Raw genomic sequence first — 13,241 nt, forward strand, 5'->3', positions numbered from 1 at the left:
ACCTTGGTGTGCAATGGGTACCCCGAATAGGTATGGAAGATCAATTAGGAAAACAATTGGTATGTTATTTGCATGCATTTTTGTAGTACATGAGGTCAATTATTTGCATACATTTTTGTAATACATGAGGACAATTGAGACAATTTAGAAAATAATGTTGTTTGTACAACAAAGGTATCAGTGGGGAAGTGATAGTGAAATCAAGAAGATAATCAGGCTCCATTATGAATATAGGCTCATGTTATGTTTGCAATAGGTAGGCTCATGTGTGTGTGTGTGTGTGTGTGTGTGTGTGTGTGTGTGAGAGAGAGAGAGAGAGAGAGAGAGAGAGAGAGAGAGAGAGAGAGAGAGAGAGAGTTGTATTTTATGAATTTATTGGCATATTCCTTGAATTGGGGAAAATTCAATTAGCAACAAGTTTATGAATTTTGGTGTTCCTTTCAAAAATATTAAGATAAAATATTGTTGACTAAATCAAGTTTGCACCTATTGAGTTTAATTAGACAAACTATATAAGCTTATACTGTAGAGATTAATTAGATAGACTATATTAGCTTATATTGTATGTTTCATGTGATAAACAAACACAAATTTGAGCTCTGAATTTGTGGCATTTGAAATTGATTTCAAAAATTGCCTTTTTCTCCTATGCAAACAGGAACATTCTATTCTCTAGAGACATTTACAAAACTTTAGTTTTTATATGACAGGTTATGGATTGAGGTAACAAGAACTCAAACTTCCAAAACTTCATATGAGATATTTGAGCTATGTTGTAGGTTTATCTAACCATTTCAATTGATCATCTTCTTATGTAATTGTCATTTATTATTGATACAAATGCTTATTCCAGTTTTTAAGGATCTATGCCTGATTTATATTTTGGTTGGTGGTGATAAAGTATAAGTGAAAGTAAAAATTAGAGCTACATCAACTTAGTTGATTAAATCTTTGAAACATTTAGCCATATGACAGTTGATAGTCACACATTGTGTTCATATTCTATGTTTTTTTTTAGTAGAGGCTTATCAAATTTGGTGTACCCAAGGAAGTTGTGGCACGACAACAAGTTGGATTGGTAGCATATTCCATAGCTCCCATTTTGGCACGGGCAGGGAGAACACTGGCAAAGGTTGTTAAAATTTGGCTTTACAGATGCCAAATTCATTTGCTTGAAATTTTTTAACCAAATCCTTTTTGTGCATATCCTGCAACATTGCAAACCATGAGATCATATTTTTTTAAAGAATACTGTCATGTTTTGTCTATGCTTTGATGGATGTCCATACCCTATTTTTAAACTACCATTTTGACATAGGCAGGGAGGATGCTGGCAAAGGTTATGGAATTTGGATTTACACCTACCAATTGCATTTTCTTGAAAGTTTCAAAAGCCTTTTCAACGAATCCATTATGTTCATAACGTGCAATCATGGTACTCCACGAGATCACATTTCTTTCAGGCATTTTGTCAAAATAGCTCGCGTGCCTTGTCGATGCTTCCATATTTTGCATACATCTACCGTAGCATTTCTAACTATATCATCTGACAAAAGATCCCCTTCCATTATGCTTTGGTTATGAAAGGGGAAAAGAATAGGGAGACAAATAGATGGAGAGATAGAAAGAGGGAGATGACAAGATATAGATAGAGGGATATAGGAAGTTAGAGAGGTAAAGAGGAAGAGAGAGAAGAGCTAGAGAGAGATTTAGATGGTGAGATAGAATGATAGCAAGATAGAGATATAAGAATACATAGAGAGGGGGAGAGATAGATTAACAAATAAAGAGGGAGGGAGAGCGGGAGATAGATATATGGGAAGAGAAAGAGAGATATAGAGATATATTGGAAGAGAATGGGATAGAGATAGATAGGGGGGATAGGGAGGGAGCGGGGGAGGGAGAGGTAGGGGGAGAGAGGGAGAGAGAGATGGGGATGTAGAAAGAAAGGGGGGGAGAGAGGAAGAGAGATAGGTAGAGGTAGACAGAGTAGAAGAGGGGGATAGAAGGAAAAATAACTCAATATAGAAAGAGGGAGAGGGAGAGGTGGAGAGGGATAGATATAGATAGAGGTGATATAGAGCTTGATAGAGTGGGATAGGAAAAAATATAGGTATAGCTAGAGAGATAGGGAGATATAGGTAAAGAAAGTTATGGGGAGAGAGAGAGAGAGAGAGAGAGAGAGAGAGAGAGAGAGAGAGAGAGAGAGAGAGAGAGAGAGAGAGAGAGAGAGAGAGATATGGAGAAAGAGAAATGAAGTGAATAAGAGAGAGGTATAGATAATGAGATATAGATAGATATGAAGAGGGGGAGATAGGGAGATAAATATAGAGGAAATAATGAGAGAGGAAGTAGGTGAAAGATATAAGTGATAGAGAGAGGGATAAAGAGACGAAGAGGGGAGATGATAGAGAGATAGAGATGAGGAGGGAGTCTGTGTATGGGAGAGAGAGGGGGGGGTGAGAGATATGTAAAAATACAAAGGGAGAGATGAAAGGAGAGAGGGGGAAATAGGGATAGAAAGAGGGAGAAATAAGGATAGAAAGAGGGAGGCAAGGAAAGAGAGGGAGATGGAGATAAAATGATAAAGATATAGGAGGTAACACATAGAGAGGTAGAGACAAGGATATATAGAGAGAGAAGGCGATGGATTGAATAAGAGAGAGAGAGAGAGAGATATATATATATATATATAGGGGCATAAAATGAGAGATAAAAGGAGGTGGTAGCGACAAGTAATAGAGAGAGAGAAAGTGTGTGTGTGAGAGTGAGAGAGATACAAAGATATCGTGATAGGGAGGGAGAAACATGGAGAGAGAGAGAGAGAGAGAGAGAGAGAGAGAGAGAGAGAGAGAGAGAGAGAGATTTCAAAACATATTTCAAAATTCTTTTGAATTATTACTCTTAATGTTTTTCCAACTATTTATTTTAACAAAGTAAATATGACATTGCTAACTTCAAAATATTAAACTTTAAACATAATTAATAGAATTTGTTTAATTTTTAAATTTTAATTTAAATAAAATATTAAAATAGAGTAAAATGAATGTAAAGTTCAAATGTATCAAAAACAAAATATTAATAAAATTGATAATTTAAAAAAATAGAGAAAAAAAAAATTATGTTAAAATTTAATATTTTATTTTTTAGTAAATATTTTATTTTGAAATAAATTATTTTTTTTGTATTAAGCATCATATAAGCAGCAACTACAAAATTCGAGAGTCTTGGTTGGATACCTTGTAGCCAGCTAAAGAGTTAAAACATAAATTGTCAGAGGTATATCAGGCGAAATCACGAGTCATGATATAAGATCATATACATTGGAGTTGAGTTACAAAATCACACAAAATGAGAGACATATCAAAATGCAACATAGGTTATACAGCTAGCTAAACACAAAGGAGGAATCAAGATCATTATTGTCGCCCACGGGGGGAGCCATGTAGTCCAACCTAGCTCACCCTCACACCATACCAGCACATTTCCTTCGACAAACTAATCTCTGAAGGGGTGGGAGGGTAATCCTTCTAGTTCTAGCTCAATGAAGTCTTTTCTCTATTGGCGTGCCTCCATCTCTTGCATGAATCTCATCAGCCCCTGTTCAAAATGAGTCTTGTTGCTTCCCATGTGATCCCAAGTGAAGCCATGTGAGAGCTCTCTAATGAATACGAGGGTAGTTCCATTCTTTAGCCACCTATCAAATTTGTCTTCCTCCAATCTTAGTACCACCGTGACCTACATAGCAACAAGGTAGCGAATGAGTCTCCTAAGAGACTCAGTGAGGTTCCTACTCTTTCCATTAAACACATCATCATTCCTAGATTTCCAAATGATCCACAAAATTTCCAAGGAGAGAGTAGACCAGAAAAGATTAGCATATTTCTTGCCACCTCTAACATAACCAAATACCATCTCATCAATAGAAAAGCAATTGTTAATAAGTGAGATACCAAACAGATTCTAGACTTCTTTGGCAAAATGACATTCAAAAAAAATGTGGTATACTGTTTCAGGGATACGGCAAAGTTTGCATAGTAGGGGGTCACCTTTGTTATGTTTAAGTGGCAGTTTATGAAGCAGGAGCCTCCAAGCAAAAAATATCTTTTTTGGCTCAGTCGAGTTAGACCAGAATCTTGAGAGGCTAGCATGCCATTTTTTTGTATCCTAGGAGAGGTTTCAGGTGCAGTTAAGGTGCTCAAGAAGATCCACAGAGTCAAAAAGGGCAGAGTAGATCATTTTGGCCTTGGTTAGCGGGACGAGAGAGCCATCTATCCAGCAGAGGGAGGCTAGAGGGGAGGTCGAGGAGGGGCTCGGAGAGGGAAGGATAGGAGTAAGTGTAAACTTAAGGATTTTGTAGGTTCTGGCTTGGGAGAGGGGAAGGTTGAATTTGGAGCTAAGAGTCTCCCAAAAGATCAAAGTGCCATCTTCCAGAATATGTTCAAATGTGACCAGTCCTTGATTGTGCCATTTCAGGGCAGAACATCCTTGAAGACAGGCTAGTTGTTTCCCATTGTGCAGAGTATTCCACCATATAAACCTTCCTAGATTGAGAGAGTGGTGCAGGAGCACCCTTCCAAACTCCTTCTCTTTCTTTGTTTTGTTGGTGATATGCTTCTTTAGAAGCCATTGTACATGAATAAGAGCCATGAGCTCATGTGTGCTAGACTAGGTCCTAGTTTCAGGTCCTTAGTGTTTGTGTGATTTCTTGTACAGGAGAGGTTGAGTGTGCCAAGAGTGTGTGTTAGGCCTTATTGGCATGTTGATGTCCTTAGGATAGCCCAAAATAGTCTTAGGAGTCATGAAAAGCAACAATGGCAAAGTTGCTCAAAAGATGCAAAAGTTGCATGACAACTTTTAAAAGTTGTCAAGCAACTTTTCCACCCAAAATGGTCATAGACCCTTGTTGTGTGTGGAGAGCCCTAATTTTGGCACACCAACCGAGGCAAAGGTGGTATAAGTACTGGCAAACCCTAAATGAATGGGTTGGATGTCAAACTTTGTATGACCCTAGCAAAAAGAATAGACTACGACTGTAAAACTGTTACCAGTCAATTTGAATGAAGAAAACAAGCAAATTAATGGATTGAGATACATCCAAAATTGTGTGGTTTGTCTTTCATGTTGTAAATACTTTCATTTCAAGAAATTAGTTTAGGTTTTTACTTGCATATTGAGTGGGTTTGTAAATAGTTTGTAAACTGTCTTCTTACTGTCCAATTTTGGACAGGATTGTGTAAATGAAGTCTTAACTCCATTCCCCCTTGTGGAACCACCATGAAACCATGGGGAATGGATGTGAAGACCTTGTACTATAGTCCCAAGCAAGCAGGGCCCTTGGAAATGCAAGGAGGCCAAGCAAAGGCCCATTCCTAGGCGAGACTGGTCAGTGCCCGGTTAGGAATGGTTGTTGGTGCAGAGGTCTTGGAGAGCAAGGTTGAATAGTGGAGAGTGCATCCTTTGGAGGAGGTGCAGAGGAGTATTTGAAGCATCATTGGTGTGAAGGAGGAGCTTCCACCAATCCAAACAAGGTGGCTAAAACTCAAAGTACTCACTGTGACCCAGGCAGACCCTCACAAAACCCTTAAAAACCCCAAAAATTTGCCCTAGGGATTGTACGGCCACTTGGAGGCCCAAAACCTAGAAAATCCTTGAGCCCTTGCCAATTGAATGGCAGTCCATTTTGGGAGTTAGGGTTGGTTGTGCATCATTTGTGAGAGGGAGCCCTAGAAGACCGGTTAGGAGGCCTAATTGGTCCTAATCCTTGTAGCCCTATTTGAAGGGAAAAACCCAAATTTGTGAAATCGGTAAGGGTTAGAGTCTTGAAACCTCTTGGGAGCTCATGAATGGGTGGATAGAGCATGAAATAGACCTGAAACAACCTTGCTAAGAGCTTGGAAAGTGTGAAACAAACCTTAGCCCTTATTAACCATAGTAAGGAGTTTTGAGTCTCATGAGTAGGTGAGACCTTAGGAGCAGCATAGCAACTCATTGGTGGGTGGATTGGGCAAGGTCAGGGGATTCCTCAAACAAAGGGAGTCCTAGAGACCCTAGGGTGTAAGGAGAACACCAGGTGATCCTAGGGAAGGATCCAAGAGCATAGACTAGGCTAGTCTATCCCAAACCCCATCCCATCAGAGAGTCCTTCTTATCTAATATGCCTTTATTGCTGACGTATTGTCTAACATGGTTCCAAACCTTCCATATAGACTTGAAGACTTCTAAACCCACAAGGGAGACCTCAAAATTCCCAGCAATTAGGTGTCCCATGGGTAGGTTCTTCCACTTTTTTTCTGTTTTTGGGGTGGAGCATTGAATATTGTTCCTAACAAGCACTTTCCAAGGTTCATTCCCATCAAGGGATTTACAAATCCATTTGGTAGACAGTGCAATTCCCTGGAGTTTGAGGTCTTTGAGGCCCATACCTCCCTGCAACTTAGATCTGATACACCAATCCCATTTGACATCATGTTGCTTCCTAGTGCCCTTCCCATCTGACTAGAGGAAGTTCCTGATTTGTTTTTGTATGTAGTTGAACTGGTAATTGTTGAATAACTAGGCTGAGGAGCAGTATATGTTATATGAGGATAATAGTTTCTGACAGACCTGAAAACGACCTGCTAGGGAAAGGAAGTTTCAGTTCCATTTAGTGAGCTTCTTATGCACCTTACTTCTGAACCATTCCCACATTTCTTTCAGATTCAAGGACATAGAGAAAGGAATGCCCAAGTACCTGATGATAGTATTCGGACCTCCCCACTTTAGATCAAACTTAGATAGCCAGATAGGAGGGGAGTCAGTCCAACCTAACAAGGTAGATTTATGAAGGGCAATTCTACTACCTGAGGCTTTGCAGAAGATTTCAATGTTGTGAAGAAGATATGTTAAATTTTCCTCATCCAGGGAGAACAAAATAGTTGTGTCATCTACAAACTGGATATTGATGATTTCTTCTTTGTTAGGGAGTGAAATTCCTTTGACCCTAGGGGATAAACTAATGTCCTTTAGGATATAGTGCATAGCATCCGCAGCCAAGACAAATAGGGCCAAGGTAAGTGGACACCCCTGTCTAATTGATCTGGAGAGGGTGATGTTGCCAGATTTTAATCCATTTACATCAACAATTGCATTGGCATCACTAAGTAGTGTTTGAACAATCTTGCAAAAGGACTCTGAGAAACCTAGACTAGCTAGCATCTGATTTATGAATCCCCATTCTATCCTATCATATGCCTTCTCAAAGTCTATTAAGAGCATAGCCCCATTCTGACCGAAGACCTTTGCCCATTCAAGTGATTCCCAGCAGGTCGCCAAGTTCTCAAGAATATACCTGCCTTTAACAAAGCCTGTTTGGGTAGGGTTGATTATTTTTGGCAGGATACTAATCAACCTGTTGTCTACTACTTTGGCTAGTATTTTATAAGATACATTTAGTAGCGTGATAGGCCTCCAGTTCTTAATCAAAATCTTGTCTCCCTCCTTAGGGATGAGCTTGATAAGCCCTTGGTTGATCTCTTTGCCGAGGGTTCCTTTGGAAATAGCCTCCTGATATAAGTCTTGGAGGTCTCCTACAATCCATCCAATGTTTTTTTCATAGAACTCCACTAGGAATCCATCTGGTCCAGGGGATCTGTCATTTCCCATGGAGGAGATGGCTATTGCAATTTCCTCTCTTGAGATAGGGCGCCCGACAACCTCAAAGTCCTCAGCATTAAGTTTGGATGGGGTCAATTTCTTAATGAGCTCTCTAGCATGTCTAGGTTCGCCATTCACTTCATCTGAGGTAAAAAGCTTCTGGTAATAGTGGGAGAAACATTCTAGGATCCTTTGGGAGTCTATGATATGAGTGTTGTTGTCCCATATAGCATTGATGTTCTCTTTAGCCTCCTTAACTTTGAGCATATGGAAGAAAAATTTGGAGCTCTTGTCTCCTGAGTCCAACCAATTTAGTTTGGACCTGGTTTTTAGCCCTTTAATTTTCTGATTCTGAACCTTCTTGGGGTGATCTTTGATTGTCATCAAAGTGAAAGTAAGATTTTCATCATTAGGGGAGTTCTGAAGATTCATTTCCGCAGTACATAGATCCTCCTGAAGTATTCTTTCTATCCTCCTGGCATCCTTGGCCTTCTTTTTGCCCACTGTTTGACAGAGGATGGTCCAGGTTTCAATGTTTGTATTCCATTCATCTATTCTAGAGAGTCGGTTCATATTCTTCTTGTTAAACAGTCTGATAAAGGCCGGGGCAGAGCGGAGGTCCTTATCTTCTAGGAGTCTAGTATTGAGGATGAATGAAGGAGGTCTAGAGGAGGTGGGGGGAACAGCTGGGGAGAGGTCAATTCCCATTATTATTGGGTGGTGATCTCAAAGGGTAAATGGGGAGACAAGGTAATGGTCTCTATTAGGGCCTTTGTCAATTTCAAAGTGGCATTTATTGAAGTAGAGCATGTCTAGTCTATAGTAGATCCTTTTATTTAGCTATTGATAGTTACACTAGGTGTACCATATAGTGTTCAATTGGTCTTTTCTTCTAGCAATAGGGTCAAAGAGGTGCAATTTATTAATCATTCTATCCCATTGAAGCCTTTCCATTCCCTTACATTCAAATTTGTTGCCACCTTTTTTTATCAGTGGCAGATTCAACCATATTGAAATCTCCCCCAATAATCCAAGGAATATCCTCTAGCCCTGTTAGCCAGTTCCATAGTTCTCCCCTTTCTCTGTAGTCATTTGGGGCATAGATAGAGCAGATTCCAAACCTCTGGTTCCCCATTTGAATAGAGACCCATATAGCCCTAACACAGGGGGATTGTCCCCAGTTAACCACTTTGTTGGCCCATTTAGGACTAAGGAGTATGGTTGAGCCTCCTTTTCCTTTGGTATGGTTAGTGTAAAAAGAGGTAGCCTCCCTCCAGATACATTTGAGACCTATTTGCAAGGTAAAGCCCACAACTTTTAGCTCCTGCAAGAGGAGGCAATCCATATCCTTATGTGCATTAAGAAATCTCTTTATGATGTATTTTTCGATCAGGGGCCTCAAGGCCCCTGATGTTCCAATATATATATATATATATATATATATATATATATATATATATATATATATATATATATATATATATATATAAAATAAAATTTGTACTCTTTTTAAATATTTTTCAAATTTATTTATATTAAAAGAAATATAAATATTTTTGATTACATATAACTATTAATATATTAAAAAACAATTAAAAAAACTTGAATAAAAAGATACCAACAAACAATATTTTGGAAAAAACAAAAAGATAACTCAAATTTATAATATTCAAAGATAGAAAAAAAAAATTCAATTTAAAATGCTCCAAATGATAAAAAAAACAATCATAAATATTTATATATAGGTGAGTTGTTTGTAATAGTTAATTTTGTTACTATTTATAATTTTATTAGAGTCGTGAATATGAGTCAGTATACATGCTTAGAAATTTCTTCACCTTTAGCACGCTCAATATCAGTTTTGCAGCATATATTTACTTTTGATCTTTTTGTTAAAAAATATATAAAAGGGATGGTATTCAAACTTCAAACATCTTAGTTCTCAATGTTGCCATATTTCTAACATCTAAAAGGTATAATATTTGAGCACAAAGTCAGGCAATGTTGCCATATGCGATTTTACAATAGTGTAAATTGATTCCTATTTGTATAGATGAATTGGGGATTTCAAATTGATGATTTATCTTATTTACTTTTGATCTTTTTGTTAAAAAAATATAAAAGGGATGGTATTCAAACTTTAAACATCTTAGTTCTCAATGTTGCCATATTTCTAACATCTAAAAGGTATAATATTTGAGCACAAAGCTAGGCAATGTTGCCATATGCGATTTTACAATAGTGTAAATTGATTCCTATTTGTACAGATGAATTTGGGATTTCAATTTGATGATTTTTCTCTTGTTTTAATTTTTTTTGAAAATGGCAACAACTTTTTTTGGTAGTGGGTAATAAGTTTTCTTAAAATTGTAGCTCTATTTAAAAATCTATTTTCATTTTTATCCATGGTGGAAATTGAAGAAGCCGTGCTATGGAAAGAAAAAGCACACAAAATTGTTAATTAGGAAAGTTTTTCCTAGTGGGACGTTGGGAAAAGCAAAGGCAAAAACTAGCAAGAACGGCGTATGACCAATTGTAATTTTTTTAGTCAATCAACTCTACCTTTGGAATCTTAGGGGAAGCACTTACATATTTGAGACAATGATCAAACCAATATTTGCTCAGACAAATCTATATTTATGTTTTCAAATAGAATTATAGTTTTGATATTTTTTTCACAAATAATTATATAATTTTTGTAGGTGCATTGCATACAAATTTATCGTTTTTTTGTCCTATTACTGTTTTTATTTTTCTTTAAGTTATAAGAGCCCTAGAAATGATTATTTATTATTTATAGGCAAGCTATCTATAACAGCTACTACTAACTTATTAGGTAAATCTATTTATATATTAGTTTCATTAGGTTTGGTTTAATTTTTTGTATCTCTTGTTGATCAAGAATAATATAATTTGAACTTATTCATAGATCGATTATATGATACATCTTGGTGCACTTGCTTAAAATTTTAGAGCTCCTTCTCATGAGCCAAATTTTAAAATAGGACCATTGTCCCATTAGTGTAGACACTAAATACCTCAATTTGAGCAACTATGAGCATGCAATTATAGATTGTTTGAATTCATTAAGAAAGATATCTAATAATCATCTACAAAGCATAAGTGCACTTGAAATAATTGTTATATAATTACATGATATGTTTTACATGTTTAAAATTAATTGTACACCAATATCTAAGGAGTTTCATTGTTGTTAAGAATTTCAAAAGGCCACATCTCCTTTTTATAATAGGCCCCATTGCGCTTTTAATTACAACCACTTTTGAGCGACATGTACATAAGATAGTGAAGTGTGTTGCAAAGGGTTGTGCTAATCACATTGTATGATTGATTTTAAGACCAAAGCATGTGTTGTAGCTTAGTTTGCATCAAAACAAATATTTTTCTCAAATGGAAGATGATCCACTATATAAAATTATGCTCTACGAATGAAATGATCTACCATTTTCATTCATAGGATATTAATTAATGTCTATATTGATGTCTCGATCAATAATTGCTCTTTTCTACTTCTAAATGTCCCTTATTTTACAATGTATACAAAAGATCCATTTTTCTTGTGACATATTTCATACCTTTTTTAACTGACACTTAATTGTGTCCAACATTTTCTATCCAATTTTCTACCATTTATTTAAATACCTAATTTAAATTTTATTTCACAACTTATTGAAATATTTTATATTAAAAATCTATTATCAAATAACCCTTTCCCATATATATATATATATATATATATATATAATAAAAATGTTATTGTCCAATTCACAATCCGTATATAATAATTTCAAACATTAAACCTTAGACTAGGGTGATCGGCCATACTTGACATTTCGAAATAACTAAACACCTATCCCCCTTTTGGATGTTATCACCCTCACTTATTCTGGTTTAAATCAGATTGTAATCGTTGTTTGGTTTGTAAATTATATCTCCATCAATTTGGATAGTAAAAAGTCACCTTATTCACATGTACAAGAACAATGCTAATGTTTTGCGATATTGTTCTTTCTGCTACTTATTGAATCACTTTTGATTTAAGTTCTTAAAGCAGAATATGTGAATCAATATTGCTGTTATGTTGTCCGACAATGGGAAAATAATAAGCCTAGTTGTCCAAGAATTCTGGAGACTCATTGTTGGCGAATTAAATTTAATGGGAATTATTTTTGAAAAAAAAATAGAGTTGGATTTATACATTTTGCCATTGCAATGCAAACAGCACTTGAATGCAGTATAGTACTTTTGTATACATGTGCAACAATTTGGCTCAACTTCACTGTTTCTAGTCACTTGGCTGGAAAACGTCCAAGAGTGAAATATGACCGATTCTGTTTGCCAAGGTCCAGAGTCACTCACATCCATGGTTTCGTAGATATCTTTATGCAAGCAATTAGCATGCTCCACTTTACAAAGTGCATACTCAGTTCGGTCAACCTCTCTGCCCCAAAACGACCAATCAGTCTGTGATTCCGAGCTCATGACCTCTTCGGAGTAATCACTAGATTCTGTAATTGGATTGCAATTTACTTCGGCCTGCGTAGAGGAAACCTCCTTCGAAAAGAAAGTTTGAAAAGGTTCAACTGAGTTGATGGACTTCAATTGTTCTGGGGAGCTTACAACAATCCACTGATCAGGAAGGGGATCTACAAACCAATTATTACCTTTCCCAACAACTCCCTTAAATTCGCCTCCTGCTGCCAATTTCAGAATCCGCTCTTTGGGAGAAGAACTCTTCTGAGAGGCCATTATTTCATCTCTATCGCATACCCCTTCATTCGCCTCCCTATTGGTTGACAAATTCCTGGGTAATGCCAATATGGGAGAACCAGAAGAATCAACAGAAGAGCAGGACCCAGAGTCTTCCGAGTCCAAAGGCCCTTTTACCAGAGATTGAGGTCCTCTGAGTGGACTCTCGTTCAGGACAGGGGAGTCCTCACTGACAAAAGGATGAGCCAACAACTGCTCACAAGACCACCTCTGTCTGGGATCTCTTCTTAAGCATTTCTCCAAAAAGTCCTTGCCTTCAGCTGAGAGATATTGGGGCATCTCAGGAAGCTCTTCACTGAAGCCAATCCTATACATCGCAGTGAAGGGATGCAAATTGCTGCCCCATGGAGGCTTTCCAGTGCTCATCTCAATCACAGTGCATCCGAGAGACCAGATATCAGAAGCAGGCCCCTGTTCCACCTGCTTCACAACCTCAGGAGCCATCCACAGAGGAGTGCCCCGCAATTGGCATCTCTTCCCCTTGTCCTCTTTATCCCCAATTCTCTTAGCAGAACCAAGGTCTGCAAGCTTCACGCCATTGGAACCCACAAGAATGTTCTTTCCCTTGATGTCACAGTGAACAATCCCCTGCCTGTGGAGGTACTGAATGCCAAGTACGATGCCTCGGGTGTAGCATCTTATCACCGATTCATCCAACTGTCCCCCAAACTTAGTCACTAGATCCCCAATGCTGCCCCCTGCCATATACTCCATAAACAAGTTATAAACACCCTCACCATTCTCTGTGGTGCACTCTTTGCCCAGGCATTGCACAACATATGGAGAGTCCAAAGACTTGAGGATGTTGTATTCAT

This window comes from Cryptomeria japonica, chromosome 1, assembly GCF_030272615.1.
Source record: "Cryptomeria japonica chromosome 1, Sugi_1.0, whole genome shotgun sequence".
Taxonomy (NCBI): domain Eukaryota; kingdom Viridiplantae; phylum Streptophyta; class Pinopsida; order Cupressales; family Cupressaceae; genus Cryptomeria; species Cryptomeria japonica.